This window comes from Temnothorax americanus, unplaced genomic scaffold (assembly GCF_048541705.1).
Source record: "Temnothorax americanus isolate GAGA-0224 unplaced genomic scaffold, ASM4854170v1 Scaffold14, whole genome shotgun sequence".
Lineage (NCBI taxonomy): Eukaryota > Metazoa > Arthropoda > Insecta > Hymenoptera > Formicidae > Temnothorax > Temnothorax americanus.
In genome coordinates, this window is record NW_027509275.1 from 834,208 (window position 1) to 860,168 (window position 25,961).

Below are 25,961 nucleotides of genomic sequence, written 5' to 3' on the forward strand. Positions count from 1 at the left end.
TTATTAAAAAATAATTTAAATTGGATTTATCTGTATTAATACCATTGTCAAACGATGCTTGCTATATATATTAATGCATACTAATTAGAACATGTTAATTAGAATTGTGTATCTTATAATATCAAGTTGATAACGGATATTATTTTCCTCCAAAGAAGAAATTAGTTATAGGGAAATCAAAATCTGTATGTTCATTGAATTGATATAACGCGTCTTTACTCAATGGTTTTTATTTGAGTCAATCCGGTGTCTATGTATTCGCGTTACGTAAATACTGCGGGTATATCGTATATATGTATATCGAGGAGGACAGTGAATCGCGGTAAATCTTTTCGGATGGTTCAGTCGATATGGAGGCACTCGTTAGTATATTAGAACCCTCTTGGTCGAAGGGAAGTAGCTCCAATCAGGGGCTACTAATAATTTTCCCCCTAACCGACCTATGTGCGCCGCGGCAATAATCATTTCCACCCCCCTGCGCCAGACCGTATACCGACTGCCACGCATCGCCGCCAGCATCACGAGCGACTGCTACCCACCCCCCTCTGCAGCCCCTCCGCAAGGACTAATCGCTCGACCCGCTAATGATTTATAAGCGGCGCACGTGTGTTCGTACGTACATACGTGCGTGTGCGCGCTGTCGGTGTGTAAGCTAGAGAATCCTGTTGCGGACTCCCGCCGCGTTTACGCCGTGAGATTGGAATGGGCTCTTTCTGCACGACGGGTACTTGGAATACGAGTACTCGAGCACCCCCGAACTGATGGCGACACCGGCTTCCGGTTAAATATAGCGTGATTCTGTGTGAGAACTCCCTGCAGTCTCCTCCCACCAGGACTGGTTAAAAACAATGCGCGCTACCCTCTGGTTCCTTTTCTTTCTTTCGCCTTCCTGTTTTGTCGATGATTTCTCAGGTACTCGTTTTGTTAAAAAAGTGAATACAATTCTAGCAAATCTAGGTGAAAATACAGAATTTGTATAAACAGCTAGCTAAATACGCAATACAGCATTAATAAAATATTTTGAATGCAATTTTAATATTTATGTATATTAAAATATAATTTACTGATATTTTGACTGAAATACAGTTAGCTTTAGACTGATTAAACAATTTTTAAACAAAAATGGAACAACGGTTTCTTCAGATTTTTATTTCGTGAGTTACCTAAATCAATCGACAGCGTCGCAACGAGAGGTCAAATCGAAAAGTAGATATGGTCTATTCCTAGTCAGACGTACCACGGTCACGTCCCAGGCTCGTAAATCTCCCTAATTCGCTCGTTGAGAGTCCAGAGGCGTCACGGATGCCGTTCGTCCTGAATGGTCACGCGTTTAATGAAGCCATATAGATCGTCATTGTGCGTGTTGGCGAATTTTACGAACGTGTCGCAGACGAACGCAAAGACATGATTCAAGAAGCCATGAGGCAACATGGAAGAAAGTAGTGTTGAGTTGATTTAATATTTATAGTAAGAAACATGTCTGTTTTATGATCGAGAACCTGAAACGAATTCTTGTTACTAACCGTTTTATTTTACTATACGAGTTACACGTGAAAATTGTGACAATCGCGTTGAGAAAGCACCTTGAACATTCTCATATTTTAATTTAGGATTTTAGAATTTTGTTAGAAAATTTTCTTCAAAATGGTACCTCGTAACATTCGCGTAACATTCGCGTAACATGCTCTTGGCAGACTGTACTGTTCTCCCCCGCTTTCTCTCCGCTGTTTCTGATTCCCCGGCATGGCGGACAGGTAACCGCATAAAAATTTCGCATTCAACGAGGGCGGATAGCTTCTCATATTACGCCGGGCACCATAACGGAATTGCTTTATTAGACATTCTCCCTCCCACTTCCCTCTCTCCTCTCTCATCTGGCACGGTTCTCTCGTTCACGTCTGGCTGCTGCTAACGAGACAGCTCGTGAGTAGCGGAGAAGCAACCGGGCGACCAACGTATTCACCCTAAGCCTACCTTCAACGACCAAACGAGACTACCTAAACGCGTCCACCGGACCTACTAAATCAAGATGTACATTGGTCACGGTGTACATGGCGGTCGGTTCTGTTAACTGTGCTTATGAAACATTGATTTCACGCGGCCGGGACGTGACCGGCTGCGCTCTCACGACGTCGTATATGGGGTGCTCCGTTAAATCCAATTTCGCGTCTTCGCGAATTTTACATACGTCGCAAGTAGCCACTGTTTGAACAAGTATGCATAAGTCGGTTTATTGTGAAAGTTATTGTGAAGAATGTATGCCAGATTTTTAAGGAATAACTGATTGAGTAAAAATGACAAAGAGAAAGTCGGGAAATATATAATTTAATATAAGGGAGTTTAAAATAGAAGACACATATATATATATATAAATAACATAAGATATTATATAAATGTTTAAAGTAAGCAAATGTTATTAGCGTTTATGGACTTTAAAACTGTAATATTTTTCAGTACCAAACACCCAGTAGATCATTATATTTTAAAGTGGCAGCCCCCGTTCGTGCTTATAAGAGGGCAGTCTATTTCAATACTTGCCAAACCAGTTGGCTGGCTCGAGTACCGGATCATCGCGTATGACGCGACTGGTTCTCAGTACCTTAAAATCCTGCGAAACAATTGACCAATTTTCTCTGAATTGCGTCCAACTTCAACGTTTCTTGTTTTATAGATATCCCTAAAAAAGGGAGAAAAGAGCGTTGTGTCGTTTTGCAAGATTTCGTGCGTATGAATCTTTTTTCTCGTTAAACATCCACGAGAGACACGTTACATTCCGGCTAGAATTTCCGGGTCATCGATACGTTGGGTGGACGTTATTATAGAGGGTAGCTTGCAGGACACGCAAGAGCGGTGGGTTATCACGCGTGCCACGGATCATTACCCTGACGGGGCTGCAGAACCTCCGGGACACCGCGTCGTCCTGGCTGCAGCTAAGATTAATCGCTTCGGCTATGTTGCGACGATATCGGCGCAACGTAGCCTGATGATAACTAGCGACACGTTTCTGAGAGATAAGACGTCCTGACACCGTGTCCGCGCTCGTTTTCAGATATTTCAGCCGGTAATGATTTACGGTCAGTGAGCTAATTAATCGTTATAACTATCTGTAAAATCGAATACAATAATCGATTTCCGGTTGAGTCTGTCGACCCGCATGTCGATTTGCGTATTAATTTCACGGCATCATATTTATTTAAATTCTTATTTAAATTTTTAGATTTTGACAGCTTTTTTTAATAGAATAATTCCCGGAGTAATGTACTTGCCGTACCAAAAACTCGTAACAAATTTTTTTACGTCTGATTAAAGTCTTGAATTGTTTTTCGGTTTTCCTAACTTACCTCCTGGCCGCGGGGTAGCCACCCGGCGGTAACGGAACGTCGGTGCGTGGGGGGCACGACTCACACAATGAATGGTATTCGCCCCAGGGCCGTACCGATATACACGTTCACCAACAATGTAGCCAGGCACCGACTCTATCCACGCTATGCTAATATCAAGGACCCGTGTGCGCACACAATGCCGGCTCGTGTAATATTTGGCGACGTCAATAACCCAAAATAAATACCCTTTTGTATCGTACTTCGGGTGCTCCCGGCGCTGCCGCTGCTCCACCTGAAACCGCGCGCGAGATTCCCGTTTCGTGGCTGGATGCGTGTCGCTCACGTCTTCGAGCTCGTCAAGATCCTCGAACGGGTATTAGTGTCTTTGGTATAGACTGAGAAATGCGGAGAGATACGTATCACTAAATATTGTTAATGTTTTTGGACATTAAGAATATATAGAAAGATTTTTCGCGTCGTGATATTTAGAATTAAAAATTTTAACGTCTTTTTTTCGAAAGAATCAACCATTTCGCGTGAAAGCGAAGGAAGAAAGGATTGCGTCTGATCTAATGGAAGGCCATCACCGTCGTCGCTGTCGCCGTCGAGTTTCTCGCGAAACAAAGATTACCGCAGCGATCTCTCGCCTACGAGACGAAATCCGCAATAAAGAACACCTGGTCCCGCGGGTGGCGGATCCTTCGTGCGAGGGTCGACCTTTCCTGGTAGACGCGTGTCCACGCATCGTCACACCTGCTTACGCAAAGCCTCGTCCTCGTACGCTGCTTCCAGGTCTTCGTGGCGCGTCGCCCTTCGCTTCTCTCTTCTCAGATACGTTTCTTCGTGTCCGTCGTCGCGAGTCGTCTCGTCGCCGTGTACCTCGTCACGGACCGAATCTTTCCGAATGCTCCGCAAAGGGAAACCATAAAAATGTGAGGGCACGCCGAGAACATGACTTAACGCATTGCACGGACACATTAGATATATGTCACGAACAGACTGCAGAAATTTGGTTTTTTGTATTTCTTCGTCTATCTATTCCTTTTTTGTGCTTTAATTACTTAGCGTTAGATCTTTATTTTCGAGATAATTTAGACATTGCAAAAGGCAAACTGGAATATAAAATTTATTAGCATATGATTTCGTTTTTCGTAGAAAATGTTAAAATAGAAGAATAGGTTTCTTGGCTTAGTGTAAAAATGTGACGTCATAGTGTTATCGAAAAATAATAATAATTATATCCTTATCGTAGTTTCTGCATTTTCGCATGTTTTCAAAGTGAAGCAAGTTGCCTCGATGTGCAAAGTACAAACCGATATACATTAAGGTGGATGCCCCACCGAATATGGAAGTACTTTAGTCTAAGTTCCGCTTTCCTAATTGATCTTAATCGTCCTTCTAATTGAACGTCGAATTTCTAAGCGCGCTAAGAGGATCTCGTTTTCTACAAGGAACTGCGTGATCTCAAGTACTAAGATCCTACCTTCGTCAGTGAGTCCCCGTCGATTTCTGGTTAAATTCGCCGGGCACGAGCTCCGTCCTACGGACCAACGAACCAGAGCGGACTTATCGGGATCGGAATGAAGAATATTGGCTCGCGGCGGGGGTGATTCGTACTGCCCTTCTATCGGCTACCGGGCCCCCCGAATTTCGGTCCCACGCACCTGGGTACCCCGGCAAGAGCCGCGACGGGGAACTTTTGTCATGGTAATACCCTGCCGCTACCCTTTCACCCCACCTCGTCCCGCGCCACCGAGGTCACCTCTCAAGCCCCTCCAACCCTCCCTTACCCTCCCCCGATCTATTCCCGTTGTGCTGAACGACCAGGTGTTCGGTCCTTATGCCTGGAGGAGTTCCTCGAGACCCTCCTGTCATCCGATCAGGGAGGGAGGGATTTCTCCTGACCCACGACTTCGACGGCGAGATGGGAACCTCGACAAAGAGGGAGGACCAGCGGAAGAGTTGGCTCGCGCCTATATAGATGGGCATATTACCCTCGAGAGCTTGCTCATATGCTTACGCGTGTTAGTAGCATATGCTCGGCGTACTTTATTAATTAATCGAGTGCTCAATTCAAAAATATGAAATGTATGTTGTTTTTATTTAAATATAGTACAGATTAAATATGCCGTTGCCAAGAAATGATTTAAATAGATGTTTAGTATACATATATATACAGTAAAATATTAGATATACATATGTAGCGGCATATTAAAAACATGTCTTTATATGGTCACCGTCTTTTTTTTTATCCGTTATTGTAAATAGCGTGTCTAACAATGCACGATATAGAAGTTGTATTTCTCTATACTTCAAATGGTTTAAAAAATATATTCAAAGTCCGTTATCTCCGTTTCGACGTTATCTCCGTTTCGTCGATGTGGAGCATTGTACCCAATAGCAAGATATTGGAACGTCTTGTTATCTCTTGGAAAGTAGAAAGAAATATGTGTAAGGTATCCTGACGTGAAGTGATGTCGGCATATCGGGATCATAGGTTGATATCGACGTTACGCACAACGTATCGACGACGCGTTATCTCGTCCCGGAGAAACGCGCAACCTGTTGAAGAGTCGTACGAGGAAGACTCGTACATACGTGGAATCTCGACGACGAGCAAGGACGTGCGTGACAAGCGCGCGCCGTGTCGCGAAAAGCGTTCCGTAACGGTAGTTCCTCGTGCGTCGAGAGATCTGTCGATACCTTTTCAACTTTTCGATTGGTAAGCATCGTCACGCTGCCAACACCTCTTCTGCTATCTGACTGCGTCGTCTCTGCCATGTCAAGGCGCCCCAATATCGGCACGATCGCCTGTCGTCATCGTCTTTGCATCGCAAACGATGCCATTTTCGTCGCTGCACAGAGCTGTAGCCGCGTATAAATAATTTGTGCGTAGATTGGCTATTAGATTTTATGAGATTTTTACAAGCGAGAAATTTAGTATGATTTTTTTTAGAAGAGTAGTCTTTTTTTTAGAGAAAAAAAGAGACTTTGTAGGTGTACCATACGAAAAGTCTCTTCTTCTCTAAAAAAGATAAGATAACTTTCTAGTCAAAGAAAATATACTTTGTTCTCTTTCTGCTTTCTCTTGAAACTACATAAACTTCTGAATTGATTCTTTTTAAAGGCTGCAATTTGTCCGCCGTTTGAATTGCGACAGTTTGATTAAATTAAGGCGGACAACCCTTTTGGCAACCCTTCGACGTTTTACATTTACCCCTACGATTCTTCTATTTCCGCCTTTATTTGAATTCATATCGTACAATCCAAAGCGTGATCTTCGCTTGTTACAATTATTCACTCTTTTCCCCAGAAGAAATCAGAGTTAACACAGGGTAATGGGATGAAAATTCGGGGAGGTAGCGATCTCCTTCATCGTCTACGTCCAATTTGTTGGAATAATAGCTTTTATTAGACGAAAATTGGAGGAACGCGGTGGATAGTGAAATGCTGAAGCGATTTTGCTATTCTTAATATTATTATTTCGAGGGGAACTACCTTGGGAACACAAGTTATTATAGCACGAATTAGCTTCTTTTTAAAATCTTTATATTTTGTGTTATAATATTAGATATATTTACAGTATACTTGTCTACAGTATATGTGCAATTCTAACGACATCAATGTGCCATATTTCCCTGTATTTGGTTGCCGGTTGCAGCCATCGGCTCGGCCATCTATGACGCGGAACATCGATCTTCGCATTTATACACCCGGTAGCATCTAGGGAACGGGCAGTCTTTAGGTGGAGTTAGCTGTAGGGCAGAGAGAAGGCAGGCGTCGCGGTAGCAGAGTTAGCTCCTACTGGCTCCTAATTGGGAGACCGGCAACTAACTCTCTTAATTACCGCCTCTACTTCCTCGCCTCTCCTCCGTCGGCCTCCGCTTCTCGTGGCACCTCCTCGTTCTCGTTCGTCTGTCTCCACCTCCTCCGACCTGCCGCCTTCCGTCCTTTCTGCCCTCCTTCCACCCTTTCTTCGTTCGTTCTCGCGTTTCTTCTTTCGTTCCGTTTCTCGCCCTCTTTTCAGATTCAGGCCTGAAAGCTCTGAGAAAAGTTCCGTCGACTTAATTACACGGAATAATCCTCGGGGGTGCGAAGCCTGCCTTGCCTGCCTGCCTGCCTGCCTGAGCCCGAGTCTACTTGCGCATTAAGAAATTTTCTGAAGCATCGCGAAAGCTTCTTTTTTCGGATCGACTAATTCCGCCGCCTTCCTTATACGTCGTCGCGTTCTATTCGTGACACCTGTGATATTACGTAAGAATAAAAGAATTGTCGATTCTTTCGCTTAGTCACGCAGATTATATCTGCGACTCGCTATTATTGTTTCCAAAAGATAGACGCGTAACGATAGAAACGTGGGAACGAAGTATATTTTTTTAAAGAAGTACGACGAAGTTTCTTGCATGCATCTGGGTCACACGAGACGTGTGAATTCCCTGTCACCAGAAGTCGTGAAGCTCTCGTTATCCGTCATTGTTGTAGAAAACGGAATGATGTGCGACGAACGAACGGGAGCGTTGGTGTTGATCCCTGTGTATCTCCAGGTGCCGCCGACATCTTCATCGGCGTTTCTAACAGCGGGAAGCCGACTGATTTTGCTTTGATTTCGGCTCGCCCATAGAATCTAGATTCCTACTGTTAGGAAAACACGCAAGGAACGCGCGGTAATATTTCTGTTCTGTGTTTGGAATAGAGACTTGCATCATATATTGTTTGGTAGAAGTTTAGAAATCGCCATATATTGCTTTCTCTTGATTGAAAATGTCAGCAATTTGTGGCATGCATATTGTTCTGAGTGAAGAGGCGACGTTAGGTCGAAGTAAAAATGAAGTACGTGTCTAGACGCAAAGATATTTATTTTACAGAGATATTTTTATGTATTACATACATGTGTATTCGAAAGCGTTTTTAAATATCTAAAAATGAAGACTGTTTTTATTTAGTGCTCTCTTGAGTTTGGTAAATAGCAGAGAAGTTTTCTTCTATTTTCTCTAGTGTATCTTTTATCATATATCTTCTCTCGTTCTCTCTCGCTCTTTTTCTCTTCCTCCGACCTCCGCGGGGTCGACAATAGGCTGCAGTAGTTCTCATTTGATTAATAACCCGTCCACAATGAGCACTCCCAGTGGCTCTCAGTTGATTAACGATCTCCGGAGAACGTCAATGCCGATAGCCGTTCCGCGATCTATAACGAATGGCCGACAACCTCGTGATCTAGTCCGCTGGAAATCCGACGCGTCGAAATCGATACTACGCAAGAATTCGCATTCTTCCACTTTGCCTTCGAGACGATTTATAATATTTCAGTTTAAAATTATACGTAATATATACGCAAGCACGTGTACGATATTTCAATCTTTTTACAGAGATTATATTGCGCAGATAAAATTGAGAATGTAATAACTAGTAAATGAAAACGAGAATAATTGTTAAAAATAGAATTGTTCTTTAGTAAGTAATTTGTATAAGATTGATTGTGTTCAGTTTCTGATAGTGATTCGGATATCTCACGAATGATCAGGTCGGACATGGCAGTACAATCTTGCAGGAGTCGCGTTAGCTTTTATACGTCTATTTATTAGGGGCGTCAGCAGTAAGATCATCTCTCTGGGCCGTAAACGTGTTAGCGAAGAATGCCACTTTCGTTTAAGCGGGCTACATAACAAAACCGTGGCAGATGGATAGCAATGGTGCGTGTGCCGGGGCTCGGATTTTAGGCAAACGAGGCAGTTACAGGCGTTTGCATAATTTAATATGCTGCAAACGAGTTCTTGCTACCTGTGTTTATGCAGCAATAAAATCTGAAAGGATCAGGTGCTTTGTCCTGGACCGCGCAGCGTTTTGTGCTTGACGTCGTTGACCCTGTCTTCTTCGCCATTACCAGCCGCGGGCGAAGCGCGCGCAACAAAGAGATCAGCTGTCAGATAAACAGCCAAGAGAAAATTTGTGTTGCCAATAAAGGCGGCGACGCGCATGCCTCGTTCCTTGCGAGCGGCCGACTAAGAACGGGCGAGAGAAAGATAGGAGAGAGACGTGGAAAGGCGGACGTAGGCAGAGAGAGAGAATTGGACAGGAGAGATAATCCGTGCGAAAACGCGATATCGTCTTGGGAAGTTGTGGTATCTTTAAATGAAAGTGAATCACGCGCGTAACACTGTTTCATATGCTTCTCGCGTGATTTTTCCGTGAGGCATACGTTCGGTTAAAATGCACCCTGCTCGGCGATGTACAATTACGGATATTTAAGAAAAATATTTGTCAATCTTTTCCGCGCGGCAGTAATCCTGGTACTTTTGACACGTCGAATATTGCCTTGTACAGAGAGACGAATCTCGTCCCTCTTTCTCCCCGGTCTAAAATGGCGGAGCGTATCTTATGTCGTGGGAACCTTTTTGCCAACTGGAGCACGACTGGGCCTGCGGAGGGCTCGTCGGAATCCGAGCAGGTAGCCCTCGCACGCGCAGGGTCGTCTTAGGCTTGTGAGAAAAATCGTTTGGCTTGTTGGTAGATTTGCGATGGCGTCTCGCCCATTCTCGGATTTGCTCCGAGAATCCAAACCGCGTTGCCTCTCGATATTTCATCGTACTCCTCGATAATACGCATCGAAAAATATCGTATGACGTAGAAATAAGATTTCGCCGCTGGATGATTTTTTTAAATATCCTAGTTTTGCTGTATTGCTGCAGTTTTTATTTTATCTTTTATTTGTATTATTTTTTTTATACTATAAATGTTTCTTAGATTTTTGTGGTATAATAATAATGGAAAAAAAACAGTTATTTTTGAAGAATAAGAAAAAATTTATTTAAAGTCAATAAAAATTTTTTCGACGGCATTTTTTATAAATGAAAGAGTTGCAGCTTCGTAGCAGTCTCTAGATGGGACATATTCTATAGAGGCAGTGCGCGGAATGAGCAAAATGAGAAAATATGTTTGTGTAAGTCGTTGTGCTTGTGTAAGTCGGATGCACATCTCTCGGGACGAAAGAAACAAGCAGTTAACACCGCGAAGTCTCATTAATGCCACGGTAGAAAAAAAAGGAACAATAAGAATCGAGGTGTCGGAGGGGTTTAGTCGGCGAACAACGTGATAATCCCCCGATAGGTATAACGCGGCTGCTGAATTTCCGAGGGAATATTGTTGGCAATTCTGCGCGAGCTAGACAATAAATTGGTTTTGCGCGTCGAGACAATCGTTACGACAATTAGCAGCGCCGTCACTAATTTCGACTAATTAACGCGAGGAGAAAAGTCCCGAAACACTGGCATCGCGCGAGTATCGATGCACCGCTGGTGACATTGCTCGTTAAAATGTCGACGCGGATGACTGAATCCATTTAATGGCTTCTAATTAATGGATGCATCGTTTATTTGGAAGGACTTTGGTTCCAACGGAACGCGGATTTGGCTTTGCAATTTTTTCCTTAAATGTATAATTATTTCTTTATTGTATGTGTTAAGTACGAACGTTATACATCGCGTAAATAGCGAGAAAATTAATCACAACGTAGGAGTTGGAGGGAAAGGCCTTAATTGATATCCGGAGATAATAGAACGATAGAATGACGCGTTGAAATATTCGGTGAAAATTGAATATCGGCGACGAGAAATTATGCAATACACGGGGATGACCGGAGGAATCGGTTTTGCGTACACAATCATGTTAATAAATACCACAGAGGCCGTCCCAGCGCTAATTAATGCAGATACGCACGTGATTATGTAGAATTTGCGTTATGTGACGCGCTGATGGTAATACTAATGCGGCTCGTTTCTATATTTTGGTAGGGTAATAAAAGAAAACTGCTAATATTACGGTAATGGACTCGTTTGCAATTGACACCACGCTATGTTTTGTGGTGTTTTTGTTTGATAATTGAATTGCACAGCAGGAAATCGTATTGTAAATTACCCTTGCTCGCTTTTGTAAAATGATATTTGCAGTGAAAACCTCACATCTTAAAAACTGCTGTTAAAACTTATAATTGCTGTTAAAAGCCTTAATCACGCACACATATATGTTTACGTATATTCCTCTATTTGAAGGTTTCATGAAATTCTTATCTTCGGTGAAATTACTCTATAGATTTAATAAGAGAATCTTATCCGCGATAATTGAGAATAAAGTGAGCGACAATCGGTCTGGCATATACATGCTAGCTGGAGGTCGGATATCAGTAGCGACGTCGAAAATTTCCGGTATGGGGAAGGACGAGGACGGCGAAATAACAGGCAAAAGTAGAAGAAGAGACGAGGAAAGAAATAGACGAAATGCAAATGTACCGCGCGAGGGTGGCGGCATCGGTTGCGGCGGGGGCGGGCGGCATAGGGGGAGGATGCTTAAATTTCCGATATTTTAACCGCGCGGCTTACTCGTGCAACAAGTCCTTTCTCCTCGGTTGCCTCTGAAAGCGCGCGCCTAAGTAATTTCGGTTACGCCATCATCCGGTTCGCGGCTTCCGCGCGCGCGCGCCATGGCAGTCAGTTCTCCGGTTTTCCTGATACGGTCCTCCCCTTTTTTTTTTATCTTCAACTGCACACATATACGTTCGTCTATTCGTCCTGAATTTCTTTCCACTCCCTCGATTATCTATTATGTCCTCAGGCATGCTTCTCGTTCCTTCGGAAAACAGTGTCTACTTGAGTCCGGTTTCTCTGATATGGTCCTTCTCTTTTTTTTGTATTTTTAACTCCGCATATACATATGCTCGTCCATTCGTTCTGATATTCTCCCTCGAGCTTATCTACACTCTACACTACGTCCGCAGGCATGCTTCGCGTTATTTTGGAAACAGTATTTACCTGAGACATCCATTTTTTTAGAAGAGCTAGGAATTGCTATACTGATTTAAAAAATTAACAAATTTATTATGTAATTTTATTTATATGTTATGTATTTGTGTATCTCGAAGTGCTATTTGTCACGTACTAATCACGTATATTTTCTGGCAATATTGCTCATTTTTCTATTAAACATATTCCTCTAGGCAATATCTTTTGTGTGCATGGAAAATCTGAAATGTTAAAAATATTTTTATATAATGACACCGTATATAATTATTTAAACGGGACTTCTTATTAGCAGATTATGGTCAAGTAACATCACGTTTACTTTGTTAATATCTCGCACATCAAAATTCATCGATGTTTCATGCTTCGATTAGCTTGCTCATTATTAAATTAAATTTTGATGCATAAATGTTCAATGTGACCGTATTTTGTGTACACGCAGAATCTCGAGATCGCGCATGATGATCTTGTAATTTGCTGTAATCATGAAGTTCGCGTTGGAGAACGGTTTCCGACGGGGAGGCCGTGCGGTTGCGAAGCGTGAACTTCTCGACGATGCATTCTACCGAGTGGGAATACCGTGGACTTCGTTTTTTTTCCTCTGTCGACCGCCTCCTTTCTTCCCCGCTGAACCCCTCGCGCCGTAAACTCGTGCACTTCGTCGGATGGATTCGTTGCGGCTGCATTAGCGAAATAACTTGCCGCGCCGCGACGCGTCGGACACGTATTCACTTCGCGGTTCTCTCGAACGATCTTTTCTTCGTCCGGACGTGACTGGTCCTGCAAGTTTCGACACGCGCCTTCCTCACGGACAAATGTGGAGTAGGAGACGTTTTACTCTTTGATGCCTAATAGCTTTTGACATATGCGAGACAGCTCTAATATCCGAATGCAATTAGAATTCTATAAAGGTATAATATTATAATAAATCAACAAAAACCATTATTAAATACCAAAACAATTGAATTAGGAAAGTAAAAAAAATGAAGTAAAATATATTTTGCCGGAAACTTAAACAGTTCTTCGTTTGTTTCATTGCCGTAAAAAGTTTTGCTATTTCTTTAGAAGCAAAATTATAATTTTGAAGAAAAAAGTAAATAAATTTTGTATTAAAGTTTTATTTCAATTTGGAGTTAAGTAATTGTCTCTTTTTTCTCTACTCTTTTACATGCAAACTTGATAAGTTTCGGTACTTGATGTGTGATACAAAGCTAGGTTTTACTTTCGCAATATATATATATTCTCCAGGAATATATCCATGTAAGGCCGTGGTATTTGCGTATAGCAAAGCCTTTGGCAATGGCCCTCTTCTCGATCACGATCCCGGGAAGTTTCAAGCAGTTTGGCAGAACGCGCAACGTGGTGTAGGGAGACATGGCCTCTCGACCGATCGCAATTATCCTTAAACATCGTGCCGCAACTGCATCTGTTCCCTTTTGCGAACCCTCACGGTCGCGCTTGTGAGCGTATGTATGCGGAATCGGAGAATTGCGAGGAAGAAAGAGAGAAAGAGAGGGAGAGCGAGCGACGTGGTTGCTGAGAACTTTGCCGAGAATTCGTGAAACTTGAGCTTTCGGCGATTGATCTAAGTGTGCAAGTTGGTAATCGAGGGTGGATATACGAAGAATGGTGTAAAAATGCACTTGCTCGTACTCGTTCGCAAAGTATTCGATAAGGAAATAACGGAGGGGGAAATATGTTACATCTAGTAATATTTTATTTTATTATACAATTTCAAATAATAGGATAAAACCGACATATTAATAAAATCTTTGTTATTTTTCTCATAAATTACACACAAATTAAAATAATTGTAATCGAGTTAGAACCTCACAACGGTGTAGATTTTCCCTGCTACAGAATGCCGAGAATTAAACTACTTTTACTAAAAAATAATCAAAGTTCTGTATTCTGATTACGTCTCAAATTTGCCCAATTTTCAAAATAACAGGGGATTATATCTTTATGATCCATAATTGATATCTTTACGGCGTAGACTTACCGTGTCAACGGCGATCGATCTCGGGTTATCTTTGAGACGGGCAGGTACTTACCGTTGGTAAAGTGATCGGATATGCTGACCAAAATCTGCAACAGCGATAGCAAACGTTTGCCGTTGCCAATCAAGCTCACATAATGCCGCCTCGTCTACCGTACGGTCAAACAGCCTGTGGGGATTTCATGGTACGCCGTAGCGCGCATACCAATCCGCGTGCGCGTGTTTTAAGTGTACGTACGGCGATACAAGTACATACAAAGCGATGTGAAGCCGCGGCTGTAGGCTCACGCGCGTCCATCGCTGCTGCCGATATACACGGTGTACACGTGTGTACGTAGGTCCAATATTTTGCCAGGGCCAGGCCACGTTTGGCATACGCTCGATATACCGCGGCGCAGATTGGATTTGAAGTTTATAGGGCGGAAATTCTTCGGGGACCGGCCTACCCCCGAGGGACGAGGCTGCGCAAACTTTGCGCGCGGGACGACCAGCGAAAATGACCGCGTGGAAACGAAATTAGGTGCCGTCAATTGTAGCCGTTTGTTTTAAAAGCGTTGTAAGTTTCAAAGCATTCTGCTCCAATACGTGATATTGTTTCGCCTTTAATCATCTGCTCAATAAAGTTGAAAATGAGCTTAATACTTAACAAATTCTTACTATATAATATGAATTAATTAGTATTCTGATATTAATTAAAAAAATTTCGTAACTTACGTAACTATATAAAAAAATTATATATTTATATTTAAATGTTTTTAACGCATATATATATATATATATATATATATACATATATATATATGATAATCTGTTTAGAATATTGAGAGACGTTCAACTTTTGCACTCGACTCTTGTGCTACTTTTATACCGGTTTCAATTTCGCAACGCCCTGGCTTGATATTTTCGTGTAACAGTTTGATCGACATGCTTTAATCAAACGTCGTAATCCCCGCGTGATTTTGTTACGTTCACGAGCGACTCAGCTCGATCAAGCGGGTCTTTTTAGTAGCGCGACGACATTAGAGGCCGCTAATATTTCACCCAATTATTCGACGCTTAGGCCAGGAATTCCGTCTTCGGCACGTCAAGGACCCCGGGCCGGGCGGTCGTAAGAAAAAGCAGTGAAGAAACACAACGAGACAAGAAGGGGGGGAGAAAGAAAAGAAAAGAGAGAAAAAAGGAGAACCGCGATGACGACGAGAACTACCACCAACACCTCTCGGCGAGAGGCGGGGGCGACGAATTAGAGATGCAGAGCCACGTTCGCGGTCATCGGGGATATTAAGCCGAATCCCTTAGCTTGATGGATGAAACGGGAGTTACGTTAGTATCCAGTATCCGGCGGTGTCCGTGCCCATGCATCATCAATAACTCTCCTGACTCTTTCACCTTGGCCTCTCTTCTCTCGCCTCTTCTCGTCTCGCCTCACCTTGCTTCGCCTCCGCCTTGCCTCATTTCGCCTAGCCTCCTCGCGCGCATGTTCCTCTCTCGCGGCGCGGCGGAGAGAGGAGTCGTGACTTCGTTTTTCAATGTAACACTCGACGAATCATTGAACGCAGTCTACAATCCTGCTGAAGCTCGAGGCGAAACTTCTTTGGAAATGTCATTTTAGACGGTGTCTTCTTTTTCCACAAATTTGTGCATGCATCATACAAATCCAACCTTGCCCAATATATTATTTATTCTCCGTTCTTTCATCTCGAAAGTGACATGAATTGCCAGCGGTATCGACTTATCCGAATAGGGTTTCTCCCTGCGCTCTCGTAAATCACAAGTGCAGCGAGCGAAATTAACGAAGCTGAGAACGCGCGAAACCGGTCGGAAAATCGAGGAAAACAAAACAATCGCGCGCGCGGAGTAGCGCGAGGAGACGCGAATGAACGGCCTCGTTCCCGGGTGTTCTCCCGAATGATTTCGAGGACGGGCGTATGCACATGGCACAGCGGTATAATTACGGATCGTATGTATCAGACACGCAATCAAGAATGAATTATCGCGGAACCACGCCTCCTGCCAGCGCTTAACCGGGCACAACAATGCCGGCGCATCACGAGCAGCGACCCGGCTGTCGATGATGTGTGCTAATAGTCCCCTGTGGCTTTCGCTCACAGTATCCAGGTCCCGTGACACGCTTTTTCTTTCTCGCGGATTTGCGTCTCTTAGCGTTACCGAGGATCCACGCGAATCTCGCATCGTCGCTGACGAAAATTAACGCCAACACGAAAATCACGGGTCTCGCACATTCAATGGAAACTTCGCGTGGGGTGGTTCGCTTCGCTCTTTGTGAAAGTTTTAAGGTACTTAACAACAATGATAACAATAATAATTATTATAATCATATTGTTATTAGTTCTCCTACATACTTAATGATAACGATATTACGTTCGTTACATGATTAAATTTTCACCGTCGCGACATAATATGCTTTTATTTAGTATTAGGCTGTTTTAATATCCATAATTTAATTTATTAACGTATCATGATTTAATAAAGCCACTTCATAATGTACTAAATGCCTTGAATTTTACATGTCGAGTGCGCGCTGCGATTTTGACGTAACGCATGGCCGAACAAATGCTTGTACGTGAAATATAATCTCATTTAACGCACGGTTGTCACAATATAAGACGATGAGCTTGTTCTATCTTAACATATATAACGTATATGCAGATAGTATGCATGACGTTGCACACTTTTCCCGGAGAAATATTTTAAATAAATGAACGAGAGATTCTAGCTCTCTGTCAGATTCTAGATACAATTTTTTTCACTATAAACATGCCGTAAATGAGAAAGAGAAAATTTTAATACAAGATATTGGTATTAGAATAGGATCGCATTCATAATTCTAAATAATTAAAAATATTTTAGGAGTGCAAAAAAACACAGAGACGCATTAATGTAAATTTATTAAGAAAACGATCCATTATTTCTTCTGGAATTTTTGAATCATGAGCGATAGTGCAATAACTGCAAATTTTCACGTAATCCGGAATAGATTCGAATTTATCTTCGCATATTCTCCGAATCGTTCACCTGCCGACGTCGTGGGGTATTTCTACAATAGTTCGAAAGGAATGATATGGATTTCGTGGTAGCCAAAGAGCTCGAATAATCAATTTCGTTCCTCTTTCGCTACACCCCACCACCCACTCTTGTCGCAGCTTTTTTTCCCCATCATCTGGAACGTTGCCGGATGACCCATGGCGGTCTCGACCCATAAAAGCCGAAATAACTCTCGGACCGGACCCCCTTCGACTCGACGGCGGACAATAACGAAGAAGAGGAAGAAGGTCGGGGTGGACGGGAGGGTGCCGACAACGTAGAGGAACCAAAGGGGGGTGGTGGAGGGCTCCTGTAATAAATTCGCAATTTCCTTATTACGGGTAATGCTCCGGTCGGTGGATGCGCTCGCATAAATATCCCGAGTTCCGGTGATCCCGTGACTTCCGGTCAGCCGCAATGACTTACGCCGGGTCGCGACAGACGAAGAAGGGTGAGAGAGAGGACGAGGGGGCAGAATCGCTCGGTCGCCGGCCAACGAGCCAACCATTCACCCCGACCATCCCGCCCTCGCGCCGGCTAACGTTCCGTGTGCTCGTTCGCGAAAGAGGGCGACGCTCGCGATGGAATTTGTCCCCGGCCTCGGTTCCGCCCTCGGATGACCACTGATAAATTTAGTAGACTTCTCTCTTTCTGGTCCGGCGCGGTTTCCTCTGTCGCGCTCGCTCGTATCCGGTTGCGCGCGCGCGCACGCTCGCTCCTCATTTCCCGCGCCACTCCGTCCTTCACCTTTCTCCCTTTCTCCCATTCCGTTCTCTCGCCATTTTGTCGAAACAGAACGGGTTCTAGACGATTTTGCTGAATTTGAATATTATTGATGAATATATCCAAAATAGATATATCTACGTATGTGCTATAATTTATTTATATAAAAATTTCTCGTCTTGATCTTGTCAAATCTTTTTGCGTTCTAACTTAAATGACAACTGACTGTAAATTCATTAAATAGTTTTGTTATCTAAAGAAAAGAAATTCGCGTCTAGCAGCACGAAGGTATTCAAAACTAACGGCAATTATGTGCAATAATGCGACGGCAATTATGTGCAATAATGCGAAGAACAAAATATTCATCCGACCAGCCACGTCGATTATAAATGCGCGAGACGACGTGGCTGCCGAGTGCGACACGGCTATTAAATTATTCCAAGCGGCCCGGCGCTTTTTCATAAAACGCGGATATATTCGTGTACGCGTATCTTTTCCCGATGTGCCGCAATCTGTTTCGTTTATCGCAGCCACCAACCCGGGCGCGAAATCGAGGATCGTTTCGCCCTCGAGAGACACGACGCTTTCCGGCTTTCCGCTCCTAAGTATCCGGTGAAATGACTTTTTTCCTCCGCGAGATCCTGGCTGTTAACCCGCGTCGGAGACGGTGTCGGAGAAAGCAGGTCTTACGCTCCAATAAAACAAGCAATATCGCGGTGTCCCGGGCGCCCGAAGGGGGGTCCTGCCGAGGTTATCCCGCTGCCGCCTGGGGTTCGAGGGGAGACTCGCGAGACGGAGAGGGAAAGAAAGAGACATAATAAGAGAGAGCATCGTATATTGCTCTCGGATCATCGCGCCTGCATCGCATTAACGGGGGTGATATCACCCTTTTGCACACCCACGTGGACGCGCGCGTGCGCGAATATTCTTCTTTGTACAATACGGGACCGAGCGAGAATGATGACGTACGGAACGCGTACGCACTACGTGGCGGACTTCCGTTCAATGGGGTCTCTTTGTGTCGCCCGTCGAAATGCGGGCTTAAAAAGGCTGCATTCCCGAAAGGTGAAATAAGTTGGAGTTGGAATATTCGAATGTGGTGTCACGCCGCGTCACGATTAGTATTCGCGATCCGGACGCGCGAACGTCACTTCATTATTTACGGAGCTGACGCAAAAATCTATCGGGTGTTTGACGATAATTAACTGTAGTTAAGGAGCGTAACTTGTAAGAAATAATAATAATAATAATAATAATAATAATAATAATAATAATAATAATAAAAGAAATTAAAGCCAATTTGTCAACAAATTTTTTATTGAAAATTTGATTTAAATAATGTATTTACTTATTCATCCATTGTCAAAATCTAGAACATTAAAGTTAGGGATAAATTTTTCAAGATTTAGTGTGTGTGAAACGCGCGCCGGTACGAGGATATTCCCTTGGTGATGATGAATTCAAGAATTTAAAGTACAGTCAAGGGAAATTGACAAAACCTGATGATCGAACGATTCGGATCAGACTCATTATTGGCCACGAGCTGAATGTCGTGCGAAACAGTTGGGACGCGTTGTCGTGACGCGTCTCATTAAAGGATCCTGTCGTGCAATCGATCTATACGCGTTCCGCGAAGCGATAAATGCCGCCGACACACAGGGACAATCGCGTTGACGTACCACGAGCATTGATACCTTCGGGGTTTGGTTGCCAGGAAGGAAGGAAGGCGGACTGGAGAGCGACGCGGCGGGCGTAGCGATAAAGACCCGATCACGCGTGTAACGCGCGGATTATTAATCGCAGAATAATTTGACGCCCCGGCGACAGAGCCGGCGGCGCGTTCTACGCGCCCTTCTCTTCTCTCTACATCGCCTCCTTCGTCGCTCCGTCCTTCTTCGCCGACCTTCCGCATCGGTTGGTGTCGTGCCGAGTTATCGGCCTCGCAGATTTGCGCTAATGTGTCTTCCGATAGTTCATAACATCGGAATGACGGGAGAGGGATAGAGATCCCGCAAGTTCTCTGTTCCCGTCACCGTCGATTCACACAGTACCGTAAACTCGTATAAGCTTATCTGTCGTACTTTGAATCTTTCCAGGACCTCGAGGAGGTCCTCTAGCGCCCCGCTGTCCGCATTTCTTTTCTTGCGAACCGATAACAATCCAATCAATTTTTCATCATTTTTATTGAAGTATTTTTTGAGTTTTATATTATATTATTAAGCTGTCAATTCTGTTCTTGTTTTTAAGGAACCATTGCATTTTTAATGAGCGATAGATTAGCCATATAGTTTACGATCAGAGTGAAAAAATGAATGAAATTAGCAGTTGACTCTTGATACCAAGTTGGATTTTCATACAGCATTTAATGCGATATTAATCAAACATTTTTAGTGATATCAATGAAACGTACAGTTCCCTTAAGATATTTGAGAATAGGGATTTACTCGCACGAAACGAATTACGTCGCGGTAATAATCGCGCCTTTGAAAAACGCGAACTTTGGTCCCGCGGACCGTCCGTCGAACGCTGAAACGCGTGAAGGAGAAGGTCTTCGACAATCGAAGTGAGCGGGCGAGTAAGCAGGCGAACGCGCGGAGTAGCTTATGTTTAATGGAAGCTTTCTCTCATCGTCTTTTCGCGTCTTCTTCCCGCTCCTCTCTCGCGTACCCGCGAGGCGTTGTTGGTGGCAACGACGTTGACGCGAGATGGTGGTGGTTGTAGCGGTGGACACGTCATTTATCTTTCACCCTACTACCCACCGCCTCCCTATGCCCGCGTGTCCGCGTTCTCTACCTCTCTTCGCCTCCTACCTCCTACAGCAGCTTCACCGCGTGGCGCCATCTTGGGCACTCCCACTATCTCCTCCTCTTCGTTCCTCTTTCCTTCTTTCCCGCTCAGGCTCCGTCGTCGTCGTCTCGATCGCGAGAGGAAACCGGGACTCGCTTCCCCCCTTTCTTCCGTCGCCGTTTCTCTTTGTTTCTCCTATTTTTCGTCTCCTTCCTCAGTGCCTCCATTCTGCTCTCCCGCTCTATCCGCCCATATCTCTCCTTCTTTCTCTTTGCCCTCTATTCTCTTTCTTCTTTCATTACTTCTCCATCTTAACCGATTGGTCTAGAATAGGTCTAGAATATTTTGGCAATTATTCCAGTAGGTTTCACGTCTGTTTCTTCGTCCTAAAACGTATTTTATATGCTTATATTATTCGCTCTTTTTCTTTTGTATGTGTGTGCCTCTGTATCATTATTCCAACATCGATAAATCTAATTGTGAAAAACCAGTTAATGAATATGATTTTGCGAAGGTTTCCTCCTTTATCCTAGCGTTTGATTGCAGGTCAATCAAAGGGATGTGAACATAAGTAGAGATGGCTGATTTAATAGCTGTCTTTCTAAAGACATTGAACCCTAAAGTTAGAATCCATTTAATTGCTCGTAATTAATATATAATTTTCTGTCCGGATTACACGGATTGAGATGCTGCTCTAATAGTATTAAACAATAGTTGCTTAGATGAGTGACGAAAATCAATTTTCAAGAAAAACGCAGCATCTTCGTCCTTCCGTGCCATGCGATCGTTAATATCATTGTAGTCTCGATCAAGCAAGCAGACATCAAAGTTCCGTGCCGTGGAGTCCCTCTAAAGATCGTTAAAAGCGCCATCGACTGGATGCGGCCGCTTCGACGTGCAATTATAGGACGTCCTTTTTCCTTTTTCCCCCTCGTTTTTTAATCGGCTTCGAACACGAGGTTACCGTTAATTACGAGCGTGCAGGCACAGAGAGCACTACGAATTTCGAATTACCCGTGGATAGGCTTTGTTCTTCGCTTTGCCATTGTGGCGCACTCTCCAATCCACATCGGCACCAACCCTACCGTCACCATCGTCGCCCCAACCACCCCCGACAGCGGGAGCTTCAAAACCATCCGCTACCTACCGGCAAGCGGGACGCAAACGAACTTTCGGGGTGACCATTGTCGATCGCACGGATGCGATGCACGGTTTTTTTTTATTTGCGATATACGTTATACACGCTCGCGGTATGCATCTACGCGGGTAGGATTAAATGACGATTGTATGTTATGATCGTTAACAGGTATCGAGTATATGCATGCGGATCGTTATGATTAACTGGCACACACTATCCTATTTTATCTGTCGGCTACGAAAAATAAAGCGAATATTATCCTTCTTAAATATATTTAAAGATTTAATATTAGTATTTTTTATTATTACAACAATATGTATTTGTTTACATTATTCACGAACTTTGCCGTAAATAAGCTTGAAGAAAAAGCAAAAAATAATATAAATATTTTGCGCGTTCGAATCATCAATCATTAGCCAATCAAGTAAAATATTTCTCGATAAAGAAGATTTTTTTCCTAACTCTCCTTTCAAAAAATTAGTAACGATTTGAAAGATCATGCTGTATTAATTAAATCTTTGGAGATCAGAATGAATCGCGGCGATACCGATGCAAACGTGACGTCAACTTTCTTAACTTCTAAATTAATTGTCTGGCAAATTGGTGGATTATTATCTTATCCCGCCTGTGGATATTTACAATATCGAGTCTGACTTATCCGTTGACGAAATATATCGCGGCCTGGCGGCAATTACCCGCGCTTTTGTCCGATCTGACGCGACTGCTCGGTATCAGGGAGCGGGCTTCGACGGGTCTACCGAGTTTTCCGAGTCCGAGCACGTAGCCCAGGGCCCTCTCGTGGAATATTAGCTTGGTAGCGGATTCGAGCCCGCATAGGGTCGAGCTTGCGAACGACAGACGTGCATACCGTATTAAGCCCGCGGGGACTTTGCCCGACTACATGCACGACGCGTATTACCGAGCCCACGTTGCTATACAGGGTATGAGACACTCGCACGCGCAGTTCCTGCGAAGTGCGACCGCCAGAATCCAACCTCGGAAGAACGGCGATTTTACTTCAGTATCGAGAGATAGCCCTCGAGCTTTACTAGAGCTAGAAAAAAATGTCGGGTCCCAACTATTCCGTCATATAGAGCAATTTTGCGTATTAAGTAGTCTTTCTGATATACCGATACGTTTCGGTGGCAAAACGAAAGTACAAGACAAGCACGCGTGGACGTAAAATTGTCCGCACGACGCTTCCGCGTATCGGTACGCGCTTGGCAAATACTTTGGTATTCATGAATCCTGGTATTCGCCTACGGGATATGTACGCTCGGTCTGCTACGGGGTTCAGTCGGTCCAGACGGAAAACTCTGGACGATTCTGCTTGAAAGCCAATTCTTTTTCCGTCATACTCACAAAGTTTCAAATATATAAATCTAAGATTACAAGAAAAAGTATTAAAAAATAGTTACACAAATTTTCGTGTAAAAGGAAGAGAAGAGGAATGAGACTTTAACCCTTGGTCATTTCTGACCCATAGTAAAGTTTCTCTTGCATGTGTTGCAAAACAAATTTTTACATGAAAATTTTCTTTGGATCGTTTTCTTTGAATTCATGCGAGTTGCCTTATTGCTTAAAACAGAATAGCGGAAGGCTTAAGTTACTAGACTCCTTGAGCCTCACAATCTAAAATCTAAACAAAACAGAATCAAGGCATAGGTCACGAGTGACCCCGTCTTCCGAGGGTTAGGATCCGCCTTACTTCTCGTTTCTTTGACTGTTTGACGATCGTATCTTTTTTCCCCTCTCGCCACGGTTGTGACAATTTCGCGGGAAATATGTAAAGCAAAATGTCGGCAATTTGCTCCGCTCTCTTTCCTCGCGGCGTTTCGCGACGTTGTCTTCGTTCTGGGAGATACATCCAAGGATCCCCCCGGCAGGAGACTTACGTACATCCACGCTGGATTTACGCGCGATATATTTGTTTTAAAGTCCCGGATTCTCGTGTTCCGCATCCGCCGCTCGTGGCATCCCTTCGGCAGTATGACTTCGCCGTTTTCGTCCCCGGGTTTTGCCGTACCCCTCCTACTGCTATCCTTCCTTCTCGTCGGTCTGCTGTTCCTCTTTCTCGTGTATTTATGAGGGCGGGATGGCAGAAAGGAGGGAACACACGCGCAGGAGTTATGGCCCGAATAAGTGCTCTCGACCTGGTGGGGGGGGGGACAGAGGTTCTCAATGGAATACGGAAATAGTATTAGAGAGAACCTTCTAAAAAAATGAAAGAAAGAAAAATAAAATGAAATTGAAAGAGAAATGCGAGAAAAATGTTTAGAACATTGAAGATAGGCAATTGTAAATAAGAATATCATTATGCATCGTCCTAAAATAATATCCACTATTTTTTTTTAATTAGGAAAATAATAGGTCGAAACGTGTCGTCCAATTTTTTGTGATTTTAGATAAGTTCCAAATTTCTTTATTTGGATAAATAAGTTTCTCTCTCGAGAACTGATTATAGAACAAAATCTTAATTTTCATGTGTTTGTCATTGTCAAACGTGACAGTCCGAGAAGGCTGAGTCGTTTCGAAGTTGCACGTGATTTCGAGAACTCCGTCTGCCGAATTTGATCGCTGTGTTTAATTCACTCGGTTGAATGTTCACGGGATCATGATAGGACTTCGCGATCGCCTTTGATGTCGATCGTCAGAGTACGAAGACCCGCCATTGTCAAGATTGTTGGCGAAGCTCATGCCGACGAGCGTGGGGGGATGGAAAAGGTGCCGCTAAGGTATGGGCGAGGCTTCGCGACAGTTTCGGCGTTCATTAAGCGCGAAGAGACACCGGTACGCGCGAGATGAGGGGCGCCATTGAAAACCGACTTACACGAATCATGGCTTCGCTATGTCATTATTTCGAGCAACGGGAAACGTTACGGGAGGAAGAGTCGGGAGATTTATTGCGTTTCGCGTTGCAAGCTCCGCGAAGAATGTACGACTGTGGAAAGCAGCTGGCGTCTCGCGCTCGTGCGAGCAAGCGGAGTAATATCGACAGTTGAATGGCCGTGAGCGGAAACGCCCTTACGTCGGAAGCGCGTTTTTTGAGGTGTTCGAAGCAGGGAGATCCGGCAACGAATTCTGAAATTCGGCAGAACGCGATCTAGTAGCTTACGCGATAAAAAGTACCTGACAAAGTTATTGCCTGCAATCTATTTAATTTACTCTTAATTAACAAAATATTAAATTGCAAATTAAATTGCAAATAATTAATGTTAATGAAATTATGTTAATGAAATTCAAAATGATAGAAAAAAAAAACAGACCATGAATATTTCTCGGAGAATATAAAACTAAGAAAAAACGCGATAATTCTCAAATATTTTCAGAAATTATACTAGTTTCTCGTATAATCATGTCGAAGATGTGCACCTCAAGGAATATCTTTCTTATTACAAAGTGAAGTCGCAGAGAAAAGAAAAATTAAGTAGAAGCGACGTTGCCAGCCGTATTGTCGGCATTGGCCAATTACCTTCCTTTTCCGCTGCGCTCTTTCCTTATCACTCGAATTTTCTGTCTAACCGTAGATAGATGGGGATGGAGAAGATGGTATGGGGAGAGGGAGGAAGGCGCAGAGGAGGTCGCCAAGGGACAGGGAAATGGATGAGGAATAGAGTTCGCTCGCTTCGCCTCCCGTTTACTTGCCAGTACTTATTCGCTTTGCCCGTCGAGCGTCGTCTCCTCATTCAGCCAAAGTCTAATTAAAGTGCAGCTGCAAGTTAAATTAAAACACGATAATGTTGCCGTGAGAGAGGGGAAGAGAGAGAGAGAGAGAGGGTGAAAAAGAAGGGGAGGGGAATTTACCCGCTGTCGCGCACCCTTTCCTTCTTCTTCTGCTTTCCCCGGTGACCGAACTTAAGCAGTCGCGCTCTAATCGTCCCGCACCATTTACGAGCTTCTCGAAGAAGTTTGGCCGCGAGTTGTTAAACACCCGACCCGACTTTCGGTCGGGCGCTGCTTCGCACGTGTTTCTCTTACATAAATAAGTAACGGCTTCGGAAGAAACTAATCGTGCAATATCTATAAATGCTATATCAGATATATTTCATATAAGTGAGAAAAAAAATTAATGCAGGTGCTTTGTGGGGCACCCGAGAAAATAATTCATAAATTTTAATTTCAAAGTCATTGGAGGTTTCCCGCTGATAATTATAAAT

The 25,961-nt window shown here is 43.6% G+C and overlaps 1 protein-coding gene across 12 annotated transcripts in view; it reads left to right on the forward strand.

Annotated features, from left to right (window-relative positions):
- Positions 1–25,961, forward strand: part of Soxn (SRY-box transcription factor soxNeuro) — a 280,350-nt gene that overhangs the window by 80,442 nt on the left and 173,947 nt on the right. The window lies entirely within an intron of this gene.